Source organism: Xyrauchen texanus, chromosome 17 (assembly GCF_025860055.1).
Source record: "Xyrauchen texanus isolate HMW12.3.18 chromosome 17, RBS_HiC_50CHRs, whole genome shotgun sequence".
Taxonomy (NCBI): Eukaryota; Metazoa; Chordata; class Actinopteri; order Cypriniformes; family Catostomidae; genus Xyrauchen; species Xyrauchen texanus.
The window spans coordinates 40,681,113-40,694,771 of NC_068292.1; positions in this window are offsets into that span (position 1 = coordinate 40,681,113).

Consider the following 13,659-nt stretch of genomic DNA (forward strand, 5'->3'; position numbering starts at 1 on the left):
TTCAACAACACATATGTTCAACAACACATATGTTGATGCTTACAAGCGAAGCATGAACGCTGTATCACATCGCATGGCCGAAGCAGAGCTCGGAAGGGAAGCAGTGCGCAAGTCTGAGCTCCACCCTGTTAGGCCTTCAGAATTTCTACAGAATCCCTCAACAAATCCAAATCCCTTTATTGTTACTCAACCATATACACAAGTGCAACAGTAGGCGAAAGTCTTGGGTGCTGTTCTGAGCAACATAGCAGTCTTGACAGTGATGAGCCATATACCACTTTACAAAAAACATCAGATTTACACAACACAATTTACATATCTAATATACACATAATTACACACAAAACAATATACAAATAATAATATACAATGTACATTATACTATACAGACAACATACATACAATATTAAATACACAGTATACAATTAAAATAGTATATATAAAATATACAGTAAGCTGTATTTGCTGTATTGACATTCAGGCTCTCGGTTGCCAGTGTGTTGTTAAGAGAGATTGAGAGATTGAGTTGTTTAAGCCCAGAGCCCGGAGTTTCTCATCAAGCTTGGAGGGCATTTGTTGAATGCTGAGCTGTAGTCTACATTTTTCCAAGTGGGAGAGAGCAGTGTGTAGATGCAATGGCATCATCAGTGGAGCGGTTTTTGCGGTATGCAAACTGCAGTGAGTCCAGTGAGGTGGGCAGCACAGAGCAGATGTAATCCATGATTAGTCTCTCAAAGCATTTGCTGATGATGGGGGTCAGAGCAACAGGACGCTAGTCATTTAAGCAAGTGATTTTGGATTGCTTTGGTACAGGCACAATGGTGGATATTTTAAAGCATGTGGGGACTACAGACAAAGAGAGATAAAGGTTGAAAATGTCCGTAAAAACACCAGCGGAATGTTCGCGCACTCTCTGATGATGAGGCTCGGAATGCCGTCTGGACAAGCGGCTTTACAGATATTTAACTGTCGAAAGGATTGTGTTACATCCGCTACAGAGATGGAGAGTGAACTAACCTCTGTAGCTTTGGCCGAGAGAGCTCTCTCCGTGAGGGCTGTGTTATTTCCCTCGAAACGAGCATAAAATGTATTTAGCTCATCCGGGAGAGAGGTAGCGGTGTTCATGGCTGAATTTGTATTCCCTTTGAAGTCTGTGATGATATTAATCCCATGCCACAGGCTTCTAGAGTCGGTGGTGTTGAACTGTCCTTCAATCTTTTCAATCTGTTTGACTGCTCTGACAGTATTGCGGAGGGCATAACTAGCTTGTTTATGGTCCTCAGCATTCCTGGAATTAAAAGCGGAGGTCCGCGCATTAAGCGCTGCACGAACATTGCTATTAATCCATGGTTTCTGGTTTGGGTTCATCCATATTGTTTTGGTCGGTACAACATCCTCTATGCACTTCCTGATGAAACACGTTACACTACAGCATAGACCTCGATATCATCATCAGATGAGGACTGGAACATCTCTCAGTCTGCGTGATCAAAACCGTCTTGTAGCATAGAATCTGATTGGTCCGACCAGCACTGGATCGTTCTGAGGGCAGGTGCTTCCTGTTTCAGTTTCTGCCTGTAAGTGTGCAGAAGCAGAACGGAAAAGTGGTCTGATTTGTCAAATGGTGGGCGGGGGGGATATTTGTAGCCATCCTGGAAGAAAGAGTAGCAATGGTCCAAAACCCGGTCCCCTGGCGTGTTGAAACTGATGTGTTGGTAGTATTTCGGTGCTATTGACTTGAAGTTGGCTTTGTTATGTCCCCGGTCACAATGAACGCAGCCTTAGGGTGAGCGATTTCCTGCTCACTTATACTCCCATACAGTTCCTTGAGTGCCCAGTCTGTGTTGGCTTGTGGTGGGATGTACACAGCTGCGATAATGACCGCTGTGAATTCCCTTGGTAGCCAGAATGGTCGACACGAGAAATTCCAGATCAGGAGAGCAGAGAGACTTGATAGAATGCACGTTCTTCTGATCACACCAGGATTAGTTGATCATAAAACATACACCAGCACCTCTGCTTTTACCTGAGAGGTCGTTCACTCAATCCGCTCGGTGGACGGAGAACCCTAAGGGTTCCATGACTGAGTCTGGAATCTCTGCAAACATCCAAATTTCTGTAAAGCAGATAATACAGCAGTACCTCATCTTTCGTTGGAAAGAGATCCACGTTCTCAGCTCGCAGAGATTGTTGTCCAGAGACAGAATATTTGGCAGTAGAATACTGGGTAGCAGGGGTCGATTTGCGTAACGTCTTAGTCTAATGAGAATGCCGGCTCTTCTTCCCATTTTCCACTGCCGGGCTGCCCAGACAAAGGGCTCTGCTGTCGTGTTTGTAAACAGCGGGTCAGCTTTGAGGTATTTAAAGTCCGGTTTTTGGTGTGCTATTGCAGATCCAATGTCCAAAAGTGTTTGTCTATCATAGACAATAAGGCAGACAACATCCAAGACAAAAAACATATGAATTGTAGACAAAACAAACAAAAAACTGCAATATTGGGTCGAAGCTTGCAACGCAGCAGCCATACTCGGTGTCATCTTGACTGTTAGATAGACTGTTATACATCTTGCACTGTTGTGCAGGGAATAGGCGTTTAAAGTCAGAATGTCAGATTCATCAGGCAATCAGATTGATTTATTTGTTCTTTCGAGGCCTTCTAGCTGGCCTTGAGTGACGCAATCAGGCTTTAAGTGATGTACGTAATTTGAAAGCTAAGAATGTGAGATCTAGCTGACGAGTCCACTGTCACCACTGACGCTATCGCCACTGAGAAATAGATCCTTATGGATTTAAAAACATGAGATGTTTCAACTTCAAGCAAATCGTTAAATACTTTTTGCATTGTTATAGCAACATCGGGAGTTCTCTAAGTGTAAATTGGTCTGGGTGGAGCACTCAGTGATGGTTCAAGTTTTGAAAAGTTACCGTGTGCTCTTACAAAACTAAATTTATTGCAAGCAACATTTAAATCGCAGATATTATTAGACAGTTTTTTCCTGGTATTAGGCATCCTTGGTTTTGGCTTTCGTGCATGGATGTGTTTTTAAAATGTCAGCTGGTATTATTAATTGCAGTGACGTAAGGTATGATGTCCATAGGCATAGGGTGTCTTATTAATCATGAAACAATGTTTTCTTGATGGCTTGAATTGTTTTGAAGGCCTAAATTTGAAATGCATGGGCCGCCACTGATTAAACATAATTTTGCAGAAGTGCGAGTAGTGTACTACTCGGACAATGCTCGTTAACTGTCAAAATGGAGTGGGGAATTTTGGACACTTCATGCATTCAGCGCCCGCAGCTTGCCATACGTAGCAGAAAAGGCGGAGTTACCTGGCTGCAATCATGGTCTGACAAAACAGTTGTAAATAATGGAGAATGTAGCAACTAGCAAAACTTCAGTGAAGATAATACCTTACAAATAAAAGTTGAATGCTTTACCATCACCCCACACTGTGTGAATATGTAGGCTACGCTGTTTGAGATACAAGTGTTGATCTAAGTTTGGCTAAAGCTAGCAGCAACACATCACATGCGTTTGAAATGTGACTTCTGCCAGCTGTGAAACCACAAATGCTTTTGTGTAATGAAAAATGTTAAAGGAATGAGAAAATTGTCTCATTATTTACTCACCCTCATGCCATCCCAGATGTGCATGACTTTCTTTCTTCTGCAGAACACAAATTAAGATTTTTAGAAGAATATTTCAGCTCTGTAGGTCCATACAATGCAAGCTTATGTGTGCCAAAATCACATAAAGTCAGCATAAAAGTAATCCATAAAACTCCAGTGATTAAATCTATACCTTCAGAAGTGATATGATGGGTATGGGTCAGAAATAGATCAATATTTAAATCAATTTTTGCTAAAAATACTTCTCCCTGCTCAGTTGGGGGCGTATGCATGAAATATGTGAATCACCAAAAACACAAGAAGAATGTGAAAGTGTGACTGGAGACATTGATTTAATCCCTGGAGTCATATGGATTACTTTTATGCTGACTTTTCACTTTTGACTTTGAATTTTTCGAGCTTTGAAGCTATGGAGTATAGACCAAAAGAGCTGAGAAATTCTTCTTAAAATCTTCATTTGTGTTCTGCTGAAGAAAGAATGTCATACACATCTGGGATGGCATGAGGGTGAGTAAATGATGAGAGAATTTTCATTTTTGGGTGAACTATTCCTTTAAGTGTTCCATCTGGGATGATACTACACTTTGAAAATTCATACACTTCACGCCTATAAAACTCCAAAAAGGATGAGTCCATATGACATGTATGGTATATTCCAAGTCTTCTGAAGACATACGATAGGTTTGTTTTTACTGATATAACTACAGCCCTTCACCATAGCTCTCAAATCTCACTCAAACTCCTATATTTTGTGTTGCATTACGATTGGATATGACATGCGCAAGAACCGTTTGGTATCATCACTGACATTAAACATGACGCATTTGAATATGAGCAAATGCAAATGAGATTTCAGGTTTGAGGAGATTTAGTCTGTTCCTCATACAAATCTATCGTACAGATTCAGAAGATTTGTAATATAGCACATAGAGTTGTATAGACAAGATTAATGGTGCTTTTTTTTGTAATTGTTTGGAGCTTGACAACCCTAAATATCACCTTGACAATCCACTGAAAAAGAGACTGTAGTTTTGGAAAAGTTTGTCTGTTTTTGCATGGGTTGGCAACATTGCTCTCTGAGTCAGTAAGCGCATTGTGGGATTTCTATGAGCTTTGCAGACTCAGTTAATGGAATGGGAGTACAGTGTGTGTGTATTAGTCTCTAAGGGACGACTTTGTCTAAAGAGAGTTCTGCATTTGGGACAGAGGGGTTGCTTACTCTAATATAGTGCATTGCTGTATGAATTGAACCAAATCTATTTTTCGCTGCAGTCAGGTTTTTATCCAAGTAGCTCATGCTGTAATCTGAAGAGTCGTCCCCTGCCAAAATGTCAAGTATGAAGAGATAGACAGAAAAGCTGTAGCTTGTCTGTTATCCTGTAACATTTCATGTCAGGAGAAATGTCAGCTTTAGATTCATAACACCAACAGCCTTTTCCTCCAGCTTAGAAATACATGAAAATATTTAAGTATCCCAACTCAAAGAGCCATTTTCGTTAGGGTCTTTGGTCTATCAAGGACGATTTATGTAAATTATATTGATATTTCATGCATGATAAGCACCATTACCTTTATGATTACTGCAGTGGCGAGTATGATACAGATGGCAAACAGAGACCGGATAAGACCTCCATCTGGTAGTGGAAAATGTTCTCCAACTTCTTCCTGGCTTTTGTTGTGTTGAAATTCGAGGACTTTTCTTGAGCTTCTTACATCATTTCAATAACACTGAGACTTGCACAAAAGGATTATTGTAAAAGCGATTCGATTTGCTCACTAGGCTGAAATTGGAACATTATACGTTTTTAATTCCTCCCCTACGTAGTGCATCAGAATACGAACCAGGAACAAAGAGTTCAAGTTGGCACTTTTCATTTTGAAGTTCTGGAAAATCTCAAATATATTGCAAAAGAATTTAATTACACGGCTCATCAAAACCAACCATCATCATTAGATTAAATATATTCTAGCCTCCAAAACAGAGCTCTGTTGAGTAATTACCCTGAGGTAATTGCAGAGCGGTGACACAAGTTTTTTTTGTTCTGCAATAGGTTGCTTGGGAAATTACTGTTTTTGCTTGGCGCCTTGTCTCTATTGTTGTCGTTTCCATAGCCGCTGTCTTATGTTTACCTATATGACGACAGATCTGCGAGTACCATTTTAAAGAGTACTATTTAAAATGTAAATCACATGGCCGGCACTTTTGCTCGCATGGTGGCAAACACACGAGTGGCGATTCACACAGAACGCATTCTTGCATTCAAAAACAGATGGTTATGGTGCAATGGAATGGGATAAAACACAAATGTTTCAAGACATATTTTTATAAAGTATTTATTTTCTCACCCTTCTGTTGTTACAAGCCCACATGCACCTTTTTTCTGTAGAACATATACAGACATAGGCTAGTAGAAATTTTACGAATCATTACGCAGATCTTGCCAAACACAGTTCACGGTGAACTAGCGCTTAGACCACATGGTGCTCCAAAATAAATAATTGGTTGTCTTTTTTTTTCATTTCCCTCAAGTCGTTTGTATTTTTCAAATTTCTTGTTTGTCTCTCTGTATGTAGAAATGCAATAATAAATAAATAAATTATAATAATTGGTTGTCGTGTATGTGGTAACTAAACACAATGCGCTATTTGTTTATTGTGGACATGAACGCAGTCTAGACAGAGTCAAGTTTGGGGGGATGCTAAGATTATCAGTGGTTCCTCACACAAAGCTATCTGGATTCTGAAGACTTAGAATATAGTGTACTAGTCAAATGGTACTTTCCTAGTCAAACTACTTATATTTTGTGTTTTGATGTTATTTTCCTTTTTGGAGCCTGACAGTCATAATCACTATGAACTGTCATTTTATGGCAAGAAGATCAGCATTAAGGTTTTGCATTAAATTTGACAGATTTGCATTTTTGGGTGAACTGATGATGTAGTTATTTTTGCATCTTAAAAACACAGCACTCATGGCACAATACACTAATTAAACTGCTAAATTAATTGCAGTGGTGCTTATGCCATCATGTCCAACTCGACCCGCCCTAAGTGGGATTCAAACTAGCGGTCCCCAGCATGGGAGTCGGATGCGCTAACAAGAAGCCATGGCCTCTAGCCTCAAACGCTAGTGCTCTTAAGACCAAGAGAGTGAGGTTTACACACTGCACAGCTATAACATACTAGCTGGCTACCGTTACACCTTCACACATCAGAGAACACTGCAAAAGCATTGATTTTAATGGGGATGGTATGTCGGAAGGACGGATAGGGAAAGTGCAAGGGTTTGCGATAGTGACACTATTAAACTTTTAACATTTCAACTTTTGCTGCAACTCACAGTGACATAGGCATGCGTTGACCAATGAGAATCTTGGAAAGGCGGGACTAGTTGCACTGTAAAATCATGTGCAGACAAACTCATAAATGCAGCGTATACCAGGCTGCAGACAAGCAGACAGTCCATGCATACTCCACGGTCCATTTCGATTATAAAATTTGTGCCATGCGCAATGCATACGAGACATACCGGCACAAAGTATACAAACAATAATAATAATAATAATAAAAAAGAGAGGCAATAGCAGAGTGGCGATTATTATTTTTGATATGCAACAATAGCTTGGGTAATTATTGTTTGTTCTTGGCACCACCTCTCTATTATTTCCATAGTTACCATGATCTGTTTCCTTTTATGACAATAAATAGTTCCTTAGTTCTCTGCATGTCCTGTCAGTTCGGTGAAGTGTTCTATTACATTGCTAAGCCAGGAAGTGTGCCAGACTTATAAATGCATCTGAGGCCAGAGATGACGACTTTGATAGGTTATGATGTCTGATGGCCTTTTCATGAGCTCATGCCCAGTATCTCATCGCCTCTGGTCTAATGGAACAGCCGTCTCCATAGAGTCACCTGCGCCAGGCTGCGGTTCGCATACTGCCACTTTATATTTAAATCTCCAGGCAAAGGAAGAAGGCTGAGAGAACACCACACGTTCTTGGAAGGTCTGGTGCAGTACTTGCTGGAATCTGTGTAAACATGGGCTCTGTTCTAAAACCTAGTAAGTTGCCTTGTTGTCTATGATCTACATGGGTCGCTGCCTTCTTATCATCTTAACTTAAATAGAACCTCATTATTTACAGATTTGAAAGATTCTACATAAAGCAAATCAATTATACATACAGTACATAGTGAATAAGATATTTACTTATAGCGCACGTGAAGCGCTTTTATTTTGAAGTTGCAATTGTTGCACTTGTTCGGATCCAGGGAGAGCAGCAATCTTCTGAAAGTTGAAATAGCTTAAGTCGCCTGCTTGGATTGTCATGGACTGACCATCATGATATGTGAATCAGATGAACTTTTGATCCTGATCCTCAAGTTTTGATTCTGGTTCATAGAATATGCACTTCAGAGGAAGATATTAGATGAGTGCTCAACGGGAAGAAAACGCTGGATTTTCGTGAGGTATGTGAATTACATCTGTTTAAATGTGATATACATATATTTGCAGACGATATATGATATTAGTTTTGATATTGGCCTTTTTATCATTAGACAAGAATTTAAAAGTTACAGGGAACTTCTGAGGAGAGGCTAATAGATTACGTGCTACAGAGGAAGATATATGAGCGCTTCCACGGGATGCTGGATCTGCTGAAGTTGTGTGAGTGTGACAGAGGGCTCTGTCACTGACCATGATGGTACTCATATGGACACTGCATACATTTAACATTTACCCATTCATTAATGCTGCTTTCATTGTGAAGGCGACACGCTGTGTGTTAGCAAGGAAACCACAAGCGTTTTCTCTCTCTCTCTCACACACACACACACACACACACACACACACACACACACACACACACACACACACACACACACACACACACACATGTTGTGTTTCCATGTTTTATGGGGACTTTCCATAGACATAATGGTTTTTATACTGTACAAACTTTATATTCTATCCCCTAAACCTAACCCTACCCCTAAACCTAACCCTCACTGAAAACTTTCTGCATTTTTACATTTTCAATAAACATAATTTAGTATGATTTATAAGCTGTTTTCCTCATGGGGACCGACAAAATGTCCCCACAAGGTCAAAAATTTCGGGTTCTACTATCCTTATGGGGACATTTGGTCCCCACAAGGTGATAAATACACGCACACACATACACACACACACACACACACGCACACACACACACACACACACACACACACACACACACACACACACACCAATCATGTCATAATTTCATCCCATTTGGTTATTTGAGTACATAAACCCATAAAGACACAGTTATTTGTTTAATATTGTTTATTGCACTTATCTGGTTAAGGTACTGTGGTGTGTAGCGACCTCCGAAGGTTCAGTCTCCTGTTGTTGTTTGCATTCATGTCATCCGTGTTCCAACATTGGGGCAAAACCACTTGATATCTGTATTGTTTTATTATTTTATGTATTTTTGGTTAAATGTTTCATGTCTGTACAGAGATGGATTAGTCCTTTTACATGAAATTAGATTTTACATAAAGAAAAAACAACAAGGTATTAATAATTTATGATGTACATCCAATTTTGTTATTTGGTGAGCTGTTACCTGCTAATAGTATGTTCCAGGGGAGGGGCATTGGGTATTTATGTAGCTCAGTTTTCAGAATTGAGAGAGTTGGAGGTTAAGAAGTGTGACTCAGGGGGGCTTGGGTAGCTCAGTGTGTGTTGACGCTGACTACCACCCCTGGAGTCACAAGTTCGAATCCGGGGTGTGCTGAGTGACTCCAGCCAGGCCTGATTGAGTCACATGGGGAAACTTACTCATGGTCATGATTAGTGGTTCTTGCTCTCAGTAGGGTGCGTGGTAAGCTGTGCGTGGATCGCAGAGAGTAGCATGAACCTCCACATGCGGAATCTCCATGGTGTCATGCACAACGAGCCACGTGATAAGATGCGCAGATTGACGGTCTCGATGTGGATGTGGAGAAAGCGGACTGCTACGAGGACCTAAAGTAGGCTCTGCTGGTGAAGTCTGACATCTTCCCAGAGACATACCCTCAGCGATTTTGAATCAAGGAGGAATTTGGAGAGGTAATCATCCTCGAGCAGTTACTAAAGACAAGGTAATTCCTTATGATATCAGAACCTGGGTAAAGGAACATGAGCCAGCAGATGGACTTACTGCAGCCAAGCTGGCGGTGGCCCAGCAATACACATGCCTGGCGAGACAAGTTCTTCAAGGATCAGCCCGGAAAGAAAGGCAACTCGGGACTTGTGGGTGGTAAGACTGTGAGTAGTACAACGAACTTCGACTCCTTTGAACCCCATAAAGGTTTAATTTGATATTATTGTCAGCAGCCAGGCCATACAGCCTTGGTTTTATACACAAGCCAAAACTGAGTGGGTGCTGCAAGGTACTGAGGGAAGAGGCAATCATGGACAAACATGCAAGTAACAATGACTTTGCATTATTCGGTGTGATGGTAAATGGACAAGAAATGCATGCAATGTTAGACACAGGTAGCTCCATGTCTCTATTAAAAAAAATGTAATGTCCAAGATGGTAATAAAGACTATGGTCAGACCACCAATATCCAATGTGTACACAGGGATTACAAGGTTTATCCTGTGACAGAAGTGTCTGTGTTGATCCATGATCAGGTGTAATTGATGAAAGTAGGGGTGGTTGATAATCTGCCAGTGGATATGATTTTGGGGAGGGATTCACTTGTGTTACATGATTTGTTGCAGAAACCAGGCAAAAATGGGGAAATGTCTTGTCCAGTACTAACACGGACCCAAGCGAAAGCTGGGTTACAACCTTTGCCATACTTTGACGATAGTCTGAGCTATGGTGGAAACAAAAAGCCAAGAAAAACATGCCAGAAGCGGTGCTGTGAGAAGTACTTGGGTACACCTGACCCAGCTGTAAAAGTCAGTGGGTTGGAACCTCTGGAATGGGACCTGCCAAATATCTCTGGCGACATAGGTAAATTACAAGCTGCAGATGTCAAGTTGAAATGCACAGAGGGCAAATATTTTGGGGAAGAATTGTGTTATGCAAATGGAATTCTGTATGTGAAGGGTACTGACAAGAAACGTTTAGTGGTGCCTGAAATTCCCTGTGCCGGAAATCTGGCCCACCAAAAGAACTATCTTCAAGTTAGCTTGATTTTTCTGGCCCTCTATGTATTTTGATGTCCTGTCTTAATGTTCATCATGCCCTGCGTATCAAGTAACAAGTACTGTTTGTAGGTCCGAGAGAGCCCCTTTATGTGCTCTCACTGTCATCTCCACCCCTTTCAAAAAAATATTGATGGATATTGTTGGCCCTATGGAGAAAAGATATGGGATACCTTCTTATTATATGTAATTATGCCACTGTTTCAGTTACATACCATTACTGCGCCCAAAATTATTAGTGCATTGGTGCAGTTGGTTTCCAGATTTGGGTTCCCAGAAGCCCCATCATTGATCAAGGCACACATTTTACATTTGGACCGATGAGAGAGCTTTGCTATCAAGTGGGAATCAGGGCAATAAAGACCAGTCCCTATCATCCCCAAACCGATGGCCTTGTGAAAAGGTTCAATGGCAAGCTCAAGAAGATGTTGAGGAAGTTTGTGGGGGATACAGGAAAAGAAAAATGGCTACCCTTGATGTATTCTTATCGGGAAGTGCCACAAGCATCCACAGGGTTTGCACCATTTGAACTATTTTAAGAGTGGCCTGTTCCAGGTTGTAACATATTCAATGGAAAGGAGGAGGCGAGAACCGGCTTTTCAATATAAATAATATTTTAATGAGAAACTTAAAAGACAACATAAGCTCACACATGACGGACATGTCCGCTAACGATCTCTCTCTCCCGCACGATACTCTGCAGTCGGCCTTTAAACCTCAGAGGCTTGATTAGCCTAATACGGGACCGGGTGCGTAGGATCATGACCCGGCCCCACCATCTGCCCTGCCACACAGGTCCACTTGATCTATTGCACAAGAGCTGGGAAGGGCCTACCATGGAGTCATTGGAACGGGGGATTGTCCAGTACGTCCTGCAAATGCGAGACTGCTTGGAGAAGTACCGTGGGGAAGCCAAGGAGAACACAAAGGAAGATCAGCAAGCCCAAAAAAAGATGGTATGATCAATATGCTTGGAAAAGAGAGTACCAGTCTTGACTGAAGGTTCTGCTGCTGCTAGCTACCATACTCTGGCCATACTCTGTCCTGCACAAGAAAAGTCCGGTGACATATGAAATCTTGCATCCCGATCGGGGTAAGAAGCAGACATACCATGTCAAACTTCTCAAAGAGTGGAAGAGCAGATCCACTGAAGAACCGGTAGAACAGGCTCTGCTGGTGAGGAAGATGGAAGACAAAAAGTACAGGGAACCAGATTGGAGAGAGTGGAAGCTACATAATCAGGTCAACCTATTTGATTAACTCCCAGAGAAGGGACCTCCAGAATATCTTTGTGCAAGTACCTCGTTTTTTTTCAACCGACACCTGGTAAGACAAAGGTTCTAAAACATACCATTCATCTCAAAGATGCCACCCCAGTTAGACAACGATTATACAGGGTACCAGAATGATTGACATAAGCCATGAAAGTTTAAATGCAGGAACATGCAGGAACTTGGAGTCATTGAACCTTCTGCCAGTGAATGGACTAGCCCCAAGGTAATTATCCCAAAGATAGATGGAACGCTTTCTCTGTGTTGATGAAGAGAGTTGGGGTGGGAGATTAAGAAATGTGACTCAGAACCTAATTGTGGTAGGAAATCTGTGATTCATTATTTTGTGTTAATTTTTTCATTTATTTCCAGCTATTTCATTTTTTTTCTTTGTAGAAAAATAGTAGAAAAATAGTAAGGAATACAATATGTATTTTAAAATATGGACAATTACATATAAAATTCAATTCAATGGAGATATATATATAGGACAATCATGCTAAATTGCTATAAAATCACTTGCCGTTATATCAAACACAGTAGACAGCTATTTGGTTTATTAAATGAAGCTTAACATCACCTTTGTGTTTGTTTTTGAGTTGCCACATTATGCAATAGACTGGCATGTCTTAAGGTCAATATTAGGTCAAAAATGGCAAAAAAAACAGCTTTCTCTAGAAACTCGTCAGTCAATCATTGTTTTGAGGAATGAAGTCTATACAATGCTAGTATGCTAGTAAGACTTACAAAGGTGTACACTACAGTCTTCAAAGACAAAGGACAACTGTCTCTAACAAGGACAGAAAGAGATGTGGAAGGCCAGATATGCAACTAAACAAGAGGATAAGTACATCAGAGTCTCTAGTTTGAGAAATAGATGCCTCACATGTCCTCCGCTGACAGCTTCATTGAATTCTACCCGCTTCAACACCAGTTTCATGTACAACAGTAAAGAGAAGACTCAGGGGTGCAGTCCTTATGAGAAGAATTGCAAAGAAAAAGACATTGAACAACAGATAATTGGAAAAGAGTGTTACGGATCTTAAGCCCATTGAGCTTTTGTAGGATCAGCTACACTGTAAGGTGTGTGAGAAGTGCTCGACAAGACTACAGGAAGTGTGGGGTGAAATGTCACCTGAGTATCTGGACAAACTGACAGCTAGAATGCCAAAAATCTGCAAAGCTGACATTGCTCAATCCCTAACTGTGCTTGAAAGTTTCTTTAAAGACTATGAAATATAGCAACAAATGTGTGACAATACTAAGAGTGTCAACCCCTCAAACCATTGTGCAAACCGTATTGAGATTGGGATCGAAGCAGACAACCTTTCTTTCGACGGATTTGGAATTAGTGTCGTATATTGAGTTTTTGAATGTTGCCTGACTGTACTCTTTATCAGACTTCCTGTGATCAAATGAGAACGAACACATCGTCAGACATGAGAATTCACAACCTCCCACAAATTATTATCAGCTATGGATAATTAAAAGCAATTTATTCAAAGGTTAATAATTGTTTTTCTGATACATGCTACACAGTTTGGAATAGCATACAACTTTTACTATTTCT